This window comes from Lepidochelys olivacea, assembly GCF_965140295.1.
Source record: "Lepidochelys olivacea isolate rLepOli2 genome assembly, chromosome: 7".
In the NCBI taxonomy this organism is placed as follows: Eukaryota; Metazoa; Chordata; order Testudines; family Cheloniidae; genus Lepidochelys; species Lepidochelys olivacea.
Window position 1 is genome coordinate 28,150,808 of NC_140417.1, and position 15,250 is coordinate 28,166,057.

At 41.2% G+C, this 15,250-nt stretch overlaps 1 long non-coding RNA gene across 1 annotated transcript in view; it reads right to left on the bottom strand.

Annotated features, from left to right (window-relative positions):
* LOC311523334 overlaps positions 1-15,250 on the bottom strand; it is an 81,736-nt gene that overhangs the window by 41,387 nt on the left and 25,099 nt on the right. The gene's annotated exons all lie outside the window — the stretch shown is intronic.

Below are 15,250 nucleotides of genomic sequence, written 5' to 3' on the forward strand. Positions count from 1 at the left end.
TCAGCACATCTCTTTTTGCACCCTTTAAATTCTAAGAAGAAATTTAGACTTCAATAAGCCTTTTTGAATTCTGCTGTGGACAGCAGAATTTTCCTCAGCAATATGCAGAATTGTGGTTAGACAATGCTACTTTGTAAGTAAAAATACAAACTATCTGCTATCGAAAAAGATAAAAGGGTTGAAATATTAGTTGAGGTATATTATAGCTTCCTTTAAAACACATTTACTGGAGGAGTAGGATAGGATTGCTTTGATAGAACACATGTTTAAAATGAATGCCTTCATTCAGTGTCCTTGCCAGTGAGTCATTCACAAAATTTGAATGCATCTGGCTTTATTTTGATCAGCATTTGGGACTATTTTGATTTCCTTGGCAAGGGATCTGAACCTACCTTTACTTGAATTCTTACAGAAGTTTATTTTTACCTAGAGATAAAAAAAACAAAAAACCCAAAGCATTCACTTATATATGTATTCAGATTTGGTTCAATATGGGGAGCAAATTTTAAATTGTTGGTAGTGTATTTGTGGCCACAGCAAACTGATTTCTAGTGTCATATGTATGTTCCATGCCAAAGGATACTTTGTAAGTAATTCTCTCTTTAATCAAGGTTTATTAAATGGTATATTAGTGTTTCCACAGTTAAAAGGTCTGTCAGCATTTCCATTAAAACCCCTCTTACAGGAACGTTTAACCCAATCCATAAAAAAATTTGCCCTAGGCTGAAATGTAGCTGGCATCCACTTCAAATACTTTTTTCCCCAAAAAGTGGTTTTGGAATGTATTTCACTTGTTAAAACCAAGAATAAGAGGCCTGATCCTGCATCCACTGAAATCTGTTTCACCTGAAGTTCTGTGATGTAACTAATTTGGGTTCTCCCTTCAACATCATTGTTCCTTGGTTCCTTTGGTCTTAAGAAACCACCTTTACAGCAGTACAGCTGTCCTTGTACTACCATCATGTACAATCTTGGCGCTACATGGCATATATGTTCTTGCTGTCCTGTCTGTCATCAGGTGCTGTTTGTACATTTACTGGCTGTTCTATCTGAGTTCAGGCACTTCTTTAATACCTCTTTTCTAGTGCTATTTGGCTTGCGGTCACTGCTGTTTGATTTGTTCTGACATCTTTGCCACTACTTCTGGCTACAAAAGTTTATTTGCTGACGAGAGTAGAGTCCATGTGTGACAGGACATGAAGCACTGTACAGGGCTACTGCCCAAGTCTTCTGTTGGTGTAGTTCTCTAGTCCAACATTACTGTACATTGGTCTAATTATCCTGGTATGCCTTGTTAGCAATTTCTTGACTCTACTCTCGGAAGACAGGATACTGGGCTAGATGGAGCTTTGGTCTGACTCAGTATGGCAGTTCTTATGTTGACGATCTTGATAACTGTTTCTGCCCATAGGCTAGCTGTGAATTTGAGAGGATGTGACATTCAAATTCTGCTGATGCAAATTTCAAAATTTCCAACAGGCAAAACTGAGGTCTATTATATGTAATCACAGTTGCTGGATTTCCACGCAGGTCAAACCAAATTTTGCAACATTCAATGACAGAGGCTGCTGCTGTTGCATGAGAGGGATTTATTTCTCAATAATCAGAATACTTATCAGCCATCAGAAGGTATACTTGATCTCCTAATATACTTGGGTCCATACCTAGTTTATTCCATTGGTGCACAGATGTTTCATGTGTCGTATTAGCTAGGGATTTATTGAAGATACAGCACTGGCTTTATCATCTTTGGTGCCTAAAATGACACAATTCTCTACCAAGTTTGTTTGCAGGTGTGCAAAATTTGCATAAAGAGGCTATCTGGCTGATACTAGTTGCCTATTGGTATACAGCTTCAGTTTGATCAGATATATTGAAAAATATACTTCACTTATTTTAGGCACAAAATAGTCCTCTTCCTCCCCGGCCCTCACTAACTCTAACTGATTGCAAGTTAGGAAGCAATCCTTACCCATTGTGGGATTCAGTATGGCCACTCTGATCATCCTGCTTTCATTACCCACTCTTGAAGCTACTTATAGTTCGTCCGTGAAGCCCTGGAGCAGCTCTATTTTTCAAAGATTTACACAAAATTTGTATCACACCAAGGAGTGCAGTGTTGCTCACAGCCGTTGCTAAAGTATCTAGGTACCTACAGTCTGCCTCAAAGAATTAAAGATGGCAAAAATTATTTTACTTCGCACGCCCTGTTAAGAGCTGACATAAAGCATGGCACAAAGAAAGTCATTGGCAATGCACACCACCTTGTACTGGTCCTAGAAAAATTGATGTACAACGCTGCATGTGTGAGCATCCTGTCCTGGCAAATGATCTACTGTGTAGAGCACTCACACAGCATCAGCCACAGAATTTTGATTTGGAGTGATAGGACACAAACTAGAAAATCCATGAAACTATGCATCTTGACTCTCAGACTGTAGGTATAAATCTGCAATGCTGGCAAGAAGAAGAGCTTTACATTCGCTATGGAGAGAACCCACTGAGAGGAATTAATTGATATGCAAACATGGAATCCCACGTAATGATGGATGTTTTGGTATATTTTAAGTCATTTTTCAGAGTATGCCTTACTTTGGTTTTTATTCATCTCAAACATTATGACTGCTCTATTCTGGATATAAGTTTTTTTCACCTTAATCGGAATATAGCTGGCAGCAATTCCTTGTGTTTAAGAGATGACAAAAAGCAATGCATAGAAACAAGAACTGAAGCACTACAAGTCACTTCAATCTGTAAAGTTCAGATTTTGGCTTATTAGTGTCACACTTAATTGGATGCAATGGTAATGTTTACACCAAGAAAAATTAAGTATTACAGTGGCCGAGTATTAATGATTATTTTTAAAAACTCTCCGAGGCAAAGAACACTTTCTTTAATGTAAGGTGGTGTTGATGCGGTTGTTAGTGTTTGTGCAATGAGTGAAACAAATGCATCAGTAATGAGTTAGCATTAGAACATCAGCCAGGAGACTCCCACAAATCCTTTGTCGTGCTGCAGTGACTTTAGTAATATTATAGTGGATGTCTTCAACCAAGCTGACTGCTGTCCCAAAGTGTTAGTTTTTAATAAACAAAACATTCCCCAAGAGTCTGTGTTACAAGTATCACTCTGATGAATAGAGAATGAGCATCAAGTCAAAAAGACAAGGTCAAGGAATTAGTCAGAATTTACAGAAGTCTTTTTCTTATTGATCTCTTCATAATACTCTCTTGGAAACTAGAGCCTAAAGATATTCCATTACCAACATGTTTTCAGTCCATTGCAAGTCACCAAGATGTCAATTTTTTCCTAGACACAGTTTTCCACAAGAGCTGGGGTCTGGGTCCTAGTGTTTTCTCTCCACAGAAGGGCTCTGTTTTTGCTCTGGTGAGCTTTACTTTTTTTCAGTTTGATTATTGAAGTCTTATAAGATTTGGGATTTGGATAGCTATGCAGCAGAAAAATGCTTAGGCAAACCTATGGAAACCACCATGCCCTGAAGCTCACGATCTTCTCCTCCACGCAATGCCACCAACCCCAAAAGATTCCCACTATATCTGCAACAGCTTCTTTGGGATGAAGACAAAAGTGACCGGATACCTTCATAAAGCAGACGGTATCCAGTATGCCTGTTTCCCCAACTTCGGCATCTTTAGGGGAAGACAGCAGGCCCAGTCTCCCTTGATTCAAGCCTGAGTTTTCTCCCTCTTCCTGTCCCCATGGAGTAGAGAATAGGGATTCTCTCTATATATATATTCTCAAGGACCTGGGATCAGTGGGTCACCCTCATTCCCCCTGATCAGCCTCAGGGCAGCATTAAGATAGACAGGTTGGGTGTCTGTTTCTTGTGTAACATTCATGTATTTGTAAAAAGAAAAGGAGTACTTATGGCACCTTAGAGACTAACAAATTTATTTGAGCATAAGCTTTCATGAGCTGCAGCTCACTTCCACTGCATGCATCCGATGAAGTGAGCTGTAGCTCACGAAAGCTTATGCTCAAATAAATTTGTTGGTCTCTAAGGTGCCACAAGTACTCCTTTTCTTTTTGCGAATACAGATGTTAATACAGATTAACACAGCTGCTACTCTGAAACCTGATTCATGTATTTGGTATAGAAAACATTACATCTTGAGAGAGATTGTCCCCATAAAATAGCTTGTAGTGTGGGGAAGTGTGCACCAAATTGCATAAGATTTGGCAGCTATGTGGGTGATAATATTGATGCTAACTCATGATATTGCCAGGAAGAAGATGTGAACAAAGTGCAGGATGTACTGCCTGTAGGGTAAGGGGTCTGATGTGTTTCCCCTGGTTCTGCTCCACTCTGGATACTCACTTACCAAGAGAGCCCAGAGTAACAGCTGAGCCAGCAAGGGTAAGAAAAATTGTTGGCCAGCTAGCTATTTGCCCCTATTGGCAGGATATCATGACCCTTAAAAAAAAAAAAAAGCTGGGCCAACTACCAAGTACATGGACCGGGACTGTCAGCACTCAGAGCTAACTTTAAAAATCTCATGACAATCCCAGACAAAATGGATGCAGGCAACGCATCTGTTAACATTGTAGGTGCATTATGCTAACTGTTCAAGTTTATGTGACTGTCCTCTAAGTTCTACTTGCTGAACAGAGATTCACTGAGCACACAAGGTGTAGGCCAGTGGAACAGGAAGGAGAGTAGCAAGGGAAGTGATCTGCCTGCACAATTGTGGACACAGACAGAATCTCTCTCTCTGCTGTCTCTTCATAACAACAACTTTGAGGGTTCAAAGGAGCGAGCAGCACAGCAGGATCATTTTCATCACACATAAAAATTCAGCAAGGCTTGCACAGAATTAGAGGATCTGTGGGGTACTTCCAGGTCCTCACTGAACATGAAAGCAGATTTCCTTACCCCGTTTAGAAATGCCTCTGAGAAAAGCCAGTTGCTGTATGATTACCCGAATCTACTAACAGATTGCTCATGGAGACTTACACACTTTGACCAGAGTTTTCAAAAGTGGTAACTGATTTTCAGTGCCTCTTGGTTTGGGGCCTGATAGTCAGAGATGCTAAGCACATGCAGTTCTCATTAACTTCAGCAGGAGCCATGGATGTTCAGCATTTCTAAGTCACGCCCACGGTGTCTAAAGTTAAGCACCTACCAATTGGGACACAGACGAAAAAAAAACATTTTTTAAAGTTTGGAGATTAGGAAACTGTCGAGGTATTTGTAGGAGAGTGGTATGCCATTTCTGCCAGGAAATACTGTGTACACCAGGGATCTGATAAACTTATTAAAAAGGAACGTTAACCCCTGCATATTGCCACTTACATTGATTTGTTTTTAGCTAAATTGAAAGACCATTACATTCATGGTCTCAAATCTTAGATAACATTTTCAAGTTTGATATCCTGCTGACTCAAAATGCCCAGGAGTTTATTTTTAAACTAGCAAAGCAAAGCCATTCAAACAGGAACCACTTCTACACAGAGATTTCACCTCAGTACAGACGACAGTTTCTTGAAGTTTATGGATATTGGGTCCAAGAAAGAGCTGAAGGACTGAACTTTACAATTTGTCGTATAGTAAACTGAAGGGCATGGCAAGCTGAAATTTCCAACACATACAATAGGAAAAAATGCCTCAAATATAGCTCAGACTGCAATGCAAAAAAATCTATGAAATCCATCTGGAAGGCACACACAAGAAACTGCATTTGAGGGCTTGTCTACATTAGCAAAAAGAAAAGGAGGACTTGTGGCACCTTAGAGACTAACCAATTTATTTGAGCATGAGCTTTCGTGAGCTACAGCTCACTTCATCGGATGCATACCGTGGAAACTGCAGCAGGCTTTATATACACACAGAGATCATGAAACAATACCTCCTCCCACCCCACTGTCCTGCTGGTAATAGCTTATCTAAAGTGATCATCAGGTTGGGCCATTTCCAGCACAAATCCAGGTTTTCTCGCCCTCCCCCCCACACACACACAAACTCACTCTCCTGCTGGTGATAGCCCATCCAAAGTGACAACTCTCTACACAATGTGCATGATAATCAAGGTGGGCCATTTCCTGCACAAATCCAGGTTTTCTCATCTCCCCACCCCCATACACACACAAACTCACTCTCCTGCTGGCAATAGCTCATCCAAACTGACCAATCTCCAAGTTTAAATCCAAGTTTAACCAGAACGTCTGGGGGGGGGGGGTTAGGAAAAAACAAGGGGAAATAGGCTACCTTGCATAATGACTTAGCCACTCCCAGTCTCTATTTAAGCCTAAATTAATAGTATCCAATTTGCAAATGAATTCCAATTCAGCAGTTTCTTGCTGGAGTCTGGATTTGAAGTTTTTTTGTTTTAAGATAGCAACCTTCATGTCTGTGATTGCGTGACCAGAGAGATTGAAGTGTTCTCCGACTGGTTTATGAATGTTATAATTCTTGACATCTGATTTGTGTCCATTTATTCTTTGATGTAGAGACTGTCCAGTTTGACCAATGTAAATGGCAGAGGGGCATTGCTGGCACATGATGGCATATATCACATTGGTGGATGTGCAGGTGAACGAGCCTCTGATAGTGTGGCTGATGTTATTAGGCCCTGTGATGGTGTCCTCTGAATAGATATGTGGGCACAGTTGGCAACGGGCTTTGTTGCAAGGATAGGTTCCTGGGCTAGTGGTTCTGTTGTGTGGTATGTGGTTGTTGGTGAGTATTTGCTTCAGGTTGCGGGGCTGTCTGTAGGCAAGGACTGGCCTGTCTCCCAAGATTTGTGAGAGTGTTGGGTCATCCTTTAGGATAGGTTGTAGATCCTTAATAATGCTATTTCCCCTTGTTTTTTCCTAACCCCCCCCCCCCACCGGGACGTTCTGGTTAAACCTGGATTTAAACTTGGAGATTGGTCAGTTTGGATGAGCTATTGCCAGCAGGAGAGTGAGTTTGTGTGTGTATGGGGGTGGGGAGATGAGAAAACCTGGATTTGTGCTGGAAATGGCCCACCTTGATTATCATGCACATTGTAGGGAGAGTGGTCACTTTGGATGAGCTATTACCAGCAGGATAGTGAGTTTGTGTGTGTGTTTTTTGGAGGGGGGTGAGGGGGTGAGAGAACCTGGATTTGTGCAGGAAATGGCCCACCTTGATTATCATGCACACTGTGTAGAGAGTTGTCACTTTGGATGGGCTATTACCAGCAGGAGAGTGAGTTTGTGTGTGCGGGGGTGGAGGGTGAGAAAACCTGGATTTGTGCTGGAAATGGCTCAACTTGATGATCACTTTAGATAAGCTATTACCAGCAGGACAGTGGGGTGGGAGGAGGTATTGTTTTATGATCTCTGTGTGTATATAAAGTCTGCTGCAGTTTCCACGGTATGCATCCGATGAAGTGAGCTGTAGCTCATGAAAGCTCATGCTCAAATAAATTGGTTAGTCTCTAAGGTGCCACAAGTACTCCTTTTCTTTTTGCGAATACAGACTAACACGGCTGTTAGTCTGAAACCTGTCTACATTAGGGTTGCCAATTTTCTACTTGCGCAAAACCCAACATCCTTGCCCTGCCCCTCCTCTGAGGCCCTGTCCCCTGCCCACTCCATTGCTCCCCTCTGTTGCTTGCTCTCCTCACCCTCACTCACTCATTTTCACCAGGCTGGCTCAGGGGACTGGGGTGTAGGAGGGGGATGAGGGCTCTAGCTGGAGGTGCAGACTCTGGGGTGGGGCTGGGGATGAGGGATTTGGGGTATAGGAAGGTGCTCTGGGCTGGGACCAAAGGGTTCAGGACTGTGGTAGTGGTTGGGGCAAGGGAAGGAGGTGAGGACTCTGGCTGGGGGTGTGAGCTCTGGGGTGGGGCTGGGGATGAGGGGTTTGGGGTGCAGGATAGTGCTTTGGGCTGGGACCGAAGGGTTTGGAGGGCAGGAGGTGGATCAAGGCTGGGGCAAGGGGTTGGGGAGGGGTTCAGGGGTGCTTACCTCAGGCAGCTCCCAGAAGCAGCTGCATATCCCCCCTCCAGCTGCTACATGGAGGCATGGCCAGGTGGCTCTGTGTGCTGCCCTGTCCACAGGCGCCGCACCTGCAGCTCCCACTGGCTGTGGTTCCCAGCCAATGGGAGCTGCAGAGCCAGTGCTTGGGGCAGAGGCAGCATGCAGAGGGAGGACATGCTGCTGGTTCTGGGAGCTGAGCGGAGCCAAGGCAGGGGGGCCTTCAGGGGGCCTGCCTTAGCCCCGCTGTACCACTGACTCAACTTTTAATGGCCCTGTCAGCAGTGCTGACTGGAGCCACCAGGGTCCTTTTCAACTGGGCATTCCAGTCAAAAACTGGACACTTGGCAACCATAGTCTACATGGCAGGGTAACGCACTATGGGGCGGGGGGGTGATTTCTAGAGTGCACTAATGTGTTGTGGGTTAATTGGTCTGTGTAGACCCTGCTGGTGTGCACTAAAAGTTCCCTAGGGTGCTTTAACGTTATGCAGCACAACATTAAAGCTCAAATATGCAGAGATAGTTGAAATATAGTTTCAGTTATAACTATCATTATAAACACAGTTTTAATTCTTGCACTCACTAATTCTCAAAGCAAAATCTAGTTGATATTCCCCATATGTGGTCTTCTGTTGGGGTCTCTGCAGAGCTCATGAGTTTCACAGTCAGTGCCTACTTTAGAAGTATCACAGGGTTTCCCGATCTCCAGGCATGCCCTGACCTTGTGGAGCTCATGCTGCTTGCAGATAATCATTTTGCAGGGCCTCTCATACACACACACACACACACACACACACAAAATCTAGGAGATTACATAAAGTATTCTATTATTAATGTTTGCTGTAATTCATTTCTACATTTTGAATTGTCTTTATAAACTGGTGGAATGACTCAGCAGAAAACAGTTTCTGACAGCAAGCTCGCTTCCTCAAGAGATAACATATGCAGAAAAAGAAAACCATGTCCCTGCCTTAGGATCAAGCTCAGTCCTCTGACCTTGGATGTGAAGCCCAGCCTGAAAAGGCTTCTTTCTGTGTCTCGGGGTATGGCTACGCTGCAGAGGTCTGATTGTAGCAGGGGCTGGCATAGCTGCTCTAGCCTTAATCTAGATAGCATGGCTAAAAATAGCAGTGAAGGTAGGGTGGCATGGGTTTCAGCATGGGCTAATAACACAGGTATGTCCTTAGGACCCCCAGGGGCTTCTACAGCTTGTGATGCCTGTGTAACCACATTTGTCCTGCTATTTATATCCATGCTAGCTAGATTAAAGCTAGTGCAAATATACCATTCTGCAATTATACCTCCTTCTGCAGCGTAGGCACCCCTGTTGGAGGGGGAATACCTTTACCTGGGCAGAGGAAAATATAAATACAGATTAAGTAATTTTATAATATAAATTGTGTAGTATGAGAACAAATTTTGCTCACATGCAGACATTTTACCTTTTCATATTAGTATATGCTGCTGCATCTAGTGCTAAACTGGTAAATGAAAGGAAAAGATTCACACGTCTGTCTTCCTGGGAGACCTAAATTGATTAGGAAGGTTTGAATATCATCTTTATTCTCAGAAGGATCTTGTAGTGTTAATTACATTATCTGTTTCATTAGTGAGCTTGTGATTTTTAATTTAGACAGGCCATGGGGATAAATGTCTGTGGGCATATGGGCCCTCAGTCAGTTTGGACTAAGAATATCCCTGAAGTACAATACTCAGCTATAGTCTTAGTCCAAACAGGTGCATTATCTCACTAGATTTTCCTCCCTGCCAGAGAAAATGGCATACACTGACCACTGCTTGGAATCATAGCGTTAGAAGGAACCACAAGGATCATCTTGTCTAACCCCCTGCCAAGATGCAGAATTTGTTGTGTCTAAACCACCCAAGACAGATGGCTATCCAGCACCCTTTTGTAAATGCCCTTTTGTAAGCTTCCACAACCTCCCTAGGCATCTGTTCCATTGTCCTAACGTTCTTACAGTTTCAAATTTCAGGGAAAACTTCCTATCTAAATCTGCTGTGCTGTAGTTTGAACCCATTCCCTCTTGTCCTGCCCTCTGTGGCAAGAGAACAATTTTTCCTCCATCTTTTTTATAGCAGCCTTTAAAGTATTTGAAGACCACTATTATGTTCTCCCTTAATTTCCTCTTTTCCAAACTTAACATAACCAGTTCCTTCAGCCTTTGCTCATATGGCTTGCATTCCATCCCTTTGATCATCTTCGTTGCTTTGGACCCTTTCCAGTTTCTCGACATCGGTGACCAAAATTGGAGACAATACTCCATCTGAGGCCTAACCAGTGCTGAGTAGAGTGGTATTATCACCTCCTGTGACTTGCATGCGATGACGTGGTTAATGCAACCTAAAACTGCATTTGCTTTTTTTGCAACAGCATCTCATTGCTGACTGATGTTGAGGTTGTGATCCACCACTTCTCCCAGATCCTTCTCAGCACTGCGGCTGCCAAGCCAGTTATCTGCCATTTTGTATTTGTGCATGTGTTTTTTCTTCCCTAAGCATAGCACCTTACATTTGTCTTAGTTCAATTTAATTTTGTTGTCTGTATGCCTGGTCTCCAATGTATCAAGATCTCTCTGAATTTTAGCTCTATCCTCCAAAGTGTTGGAAACCCCCCTAACTCTGTCATCTGCAAATTTGATCCAGGTCATTAAAAAAGATGTTAAACATCACCAGACCCAGAACAGATCCCTGTGAAACCCCACTTGAGACCTCCCTCCAGTCTGACATTATTCCATTTATAGTTACTCTTTGTTTGCAGTTGCTTACTCTTACAGCTACAGTTCCACCAACTGAAGGCCCATATGACCAGACATTTATCTCAAAAGTTTGTTGATCTCTGGTGACCCAAAATAAAATGATTTAGCATAAATAGGAGACCTTCAAGCCAACCACAGCATTAGCAGGACAGAGGTAGCCTAAACCTATTATATGTAAATAACCATTTGCAAAGAAAAAACCCATTGCACATCTCCCCCTTTTCTTCTTGTTTCTCTTTTTCCCCTACCATTTCTCCCTTATTTTATTTCTGACAATGTGTATACACAGTTTAAGTAAAAAGAAAAGGAGTACTTGTGGCACCTTAGAGACTAACCAATTTATTTGAGCATAAGCTTTTGTGAGCTACAGCTCACTTCATCGGATGCATACTGTGGAAAATACAGAAGATGTTTTTATACACACAGACCATGAAAAAATGGGTGTTTATCACTACAAAAGGTTTTCTCTCCCCCCACCCCACTCTCCTGCTGGTAATAGCTTATCTAAAGTGATCACTTTAGATAAGCTATTACCAACAGGAGAGTGGGTTTGTGGGGGGGGGGAGAAAACCTGGATTTGTGCTGGAAATAGCCCACCTTGATCATCATACACATTGTAAGGAGAGTGATCACTTTAGATAAGCTATTACCAGCAGGAGAGTGGGGTGGGGGGAGAGAAAACCTTTTGTAGTGATAAACACCCATTTTTTCATGGTCTGTGTGTATAAAAACATCTTCTGTGTTTTCCACAGTATGCATCCGATGAAGTGAGCTGTAGCTCACAAAAGCTTATGCTCAAATAAATTGGTTAGTCTCTAAGGTGCCACGAGTCCTCCTTTTCTTTTTGCGAACACAGACTAACATGGCTGTTACTCTGAAACAGTTTAAGTAGTTTTACACAGATGTCACTGACAAGCCTGAAGGCAATGGGCTTGCAGAGGTGTAGCGAAGGGCATAAATTTGCAGAACCTCTATGTCCTAGTGATGATTAAAGTTGTGCAGATAAACTGATTTGTTGTCTTGCTGTTCCAAGAATTAAAAAAAGAAAAAAATTTGTTCCAGTCAAACAAAATTTTCAGCTAACCAAATATTTTAAAAAATAGTTTTGAACAAAAAAACCCAAAACATTTTGTTTGACCCCCAAAACAAAGTATTTTGGTTAGATTTCAAGCATTTTTAAATGTTTGATTGTTTTCAACGTAACAGAAGAAATTTGGAACCTTCTCCCCTCAAAAAATTAAAACATTGTTTGAAGAGCGTTGAAACAAAATGTTTCAATTTTATTTGTTTAGGTTTAAAAAAATTAATTTGGCAAAACTGACAAACATTTTGCAAAATGTTTTGGTATCACTGAATCTGCATGTTTCACTAAAACAAGTTTTCTATGGAAAAGTTTGCCCTGCTCTAGTGATGGTAAGTTATCAGGAGAAGAACCCAGTTTGGCTGTAGAGCACAAGGAGTGTTAGTAGGGCCAGCAAGATTTTTTATATAACATTTACAAATGGAAGCACATTTGATATGGAATCAGTTAGACGGTAACTCTGGAGGCCGATAATCTCATTATTACCAAGTCACTGTCGAAGACAAAACTACATTGTAATGTTACGTTTCTGTTCTGACAGTAGATAATGATTGAGCCTATTTAGAGAGTTACATTGTCACGGGTACCATCTGCAGAGACAGGAAGAGTTTATGGGAGGAAACGGAGGTTTGTAATCCCATCCTGTCCCTTTTCATTCTGGCTTTTCAGATGACATGAGGAATCCCAGTGGAAAGATATGCTCTCATCTCTGACTATGTGGCAGAGAGGAAAACGTAATTGATTAGTCTTATTAAGGAAACTGCTTTTGCCAAAAGCATGTAGTTTACCCAGGTTACTCAGTTTATCCATAAAATGAATTATATGCTGTGCAGCTGTAGGAAAAGTACAACTTTCTGTGCAAGGTAGATCTTTTATTTTAATTTTAAAAGAAGTAGCTTCAGTTGCATGAAAATATCCAACTAATAGCAATTCTGAGGAGTGCAATATTAGTTTAATTAGAAAATTAATGAGAAAGGGGCATTATGAGCAAAGAAATGCAGATCTAAAGGATTTCCTTTAAATGTTGTATAATCTCTGTAATATCACTTCTTGTGCCTGTGAAAATATTAAGTGAGAAGAGGTGATTCAAAGACATCAAGAGAAAAAAAAATTAGAGAAAGATAGGCAGAGATATAGCATTAAGTGAAAGGTTCAAGAGAAACAGATCTTCCTGGTCTCTCTTTAGTTCACTCTTCTAACAAATAAATCATTGGCACGTAAGCACTTCTACAATGAGAATTACTTGGGAGGGGAAACACATGCTGGCGTAGTCTTGATGCCCAGCATTGGCTACACCATGTTGGCAGGTATAGCAATATGTTGCACCATATCAATGATCCTGTATACAACAGTTATTGTTAGGCTAACAAAGCTGTCTATAGTTGACAGTCACTAACTATTCCCTAGTAAATTCAGCCATAGTTGATCTTGGAGTAGATTTGACTGTAGAAACAAATGGAGTATTTTAACCTGGGTAAAGCTGCTTTTTCATTGAAGGCTTTGCAGTGGCATGGGGGGGGCGGGGGAAGAGGTAAGTATTACATATCTGAGTGAATGTGTTACATATAATGAAAAGCAGAGCTATTGCTTATATCTAGCATTTGGTCCTAAAATTCAGTTTTGCATTTATATGGGTTAACTTTTCCATATCACAGTAACTTGATGTATGTTCACACTTTAGAATACAAGCAACTTCTAAATCTTATATTTTTTATCAAAATGAAATAAATCTACATTAGCATGTTTAATAGTTAGAGTAGTGAAATTGGAAGCTGGGTCTGTTTCTGACTCTGCCATTGATACTGAGTGTAACTCCAGTAGGCAAGTTTTCGTCTCTTAGCCTATCAAATGGGTATGGTCCAGGAATGCTTCAGGCCATGCGCTCCTGCACAAATTTAGCAATACTCAGGTGAAGCCATCCCTCCTCCACGCCACTTAAATAACTAGCACCAAACAGGGTAACTGTTTGCCAGTTTCCCTCTTCCCTTTTAAAAATGGGATGAAACTCTCCACTAGATTCACTCTTTTCTTCACTGACTGCAGAAGAGAACTGACCTAGGCTCTATCATCTTTGGCAGTTCGGAAACTGTAAGTAGTAAGGCTGACCCCGAATGCAACACCTACCTATTAGGTCATAAATCACATTAGAACATTCCAGTGCAAGATGCTATAAACTGCCATTGTGAAGTGTATTTTGGAGGTCTGTGTCACCATATAGTGGGCACAATAACCTTTCCTTTACTAGCATAGCTGACAGCATTGCTCTTCAGATAGAAGATTGTCTTTGCCATATTTCATGTTTTACATTTAAGAAGAGGGAGGCATAAGCCCAGCTGTTTTAAACCAAATGAGGATAACACTGGCCATATACCCAGTAAGGCAATCTTTTAAAGATTTTAAAAGCCTATGGATTGTAGCAGCAAGCTTTAGACACCTGTATCTGGTTTTTATTATTGCAACATATGGTCTGAATCAAAAATGGATTTCTCTAAGATACTCATGTTCTGTAGCTTAATTGCTCTCTTTGGGCCTGATCCAACACCTATTGAAGTCAATGGAAAGACACACATGGATTTCAATGGGAGTTGGATCTGGCCCTCCACACCGTGCTGTGCCTCAAAGTGAAAGCAGCAAACCAGCATGTAGCTGGTCAGTAGCTTTGAATAATGTTACCTGTCTTATGCCTGATGCAAGAATAAGCCTGTTAAGAGAAGAGGTTCTATAATATTGTATTTATGAGAAACATAGCAACTTCTATTGCTTTTTTCTTCTTCAAATTCACATTTCATCTGCCTTCTCCTGATAATTTTCCAAAGTGGTAAGGAAATTTATCCAAGAATATATTTAACCTTAGAACCTGGGCAAATTTATATAGTCTATATTTATATTTATATTTAGAGTAACAAGAAATATTCACACACACACTAAACTAACCACTCTACTTTTCTAGCATAGCCATTAATAATTAGGCCTACAAATTTGACTTAATTATAGGCTCAGTTGTAAGAAGGGAGTGTAAATTCATAAGATGTCACAGTAACCTATAACAATAAACATTGATGGGGGAAAAGTATAAAAAGGGAGACAAAGATTGAATTATTCCGAACTAAAAGGCCTATATTTTTATTTATATATATAAATAAATAAATTCAAAGACTGTGTTAAGATCATCTGTGGTAAACAGCGAGAGACAAAATAAATAAATAAATCGATGAACCAAAACTTATCTGTCACATTAGGCATGAGGGTTTGACAAAACAACAAGGAGGGGGACTATTCTGCCCATTACTCCCCTTTTGGGGTCCCAATGGGAAGAGCTTATGAGAAAAAAAAATTGGAAACTGCAGCAAATTTTGCCATCATGGCTGCCACCCCCACCATCTCCTTCGTCCCCAGACCTCTTTTATCTGATCCTGGAGAAGTGTCCT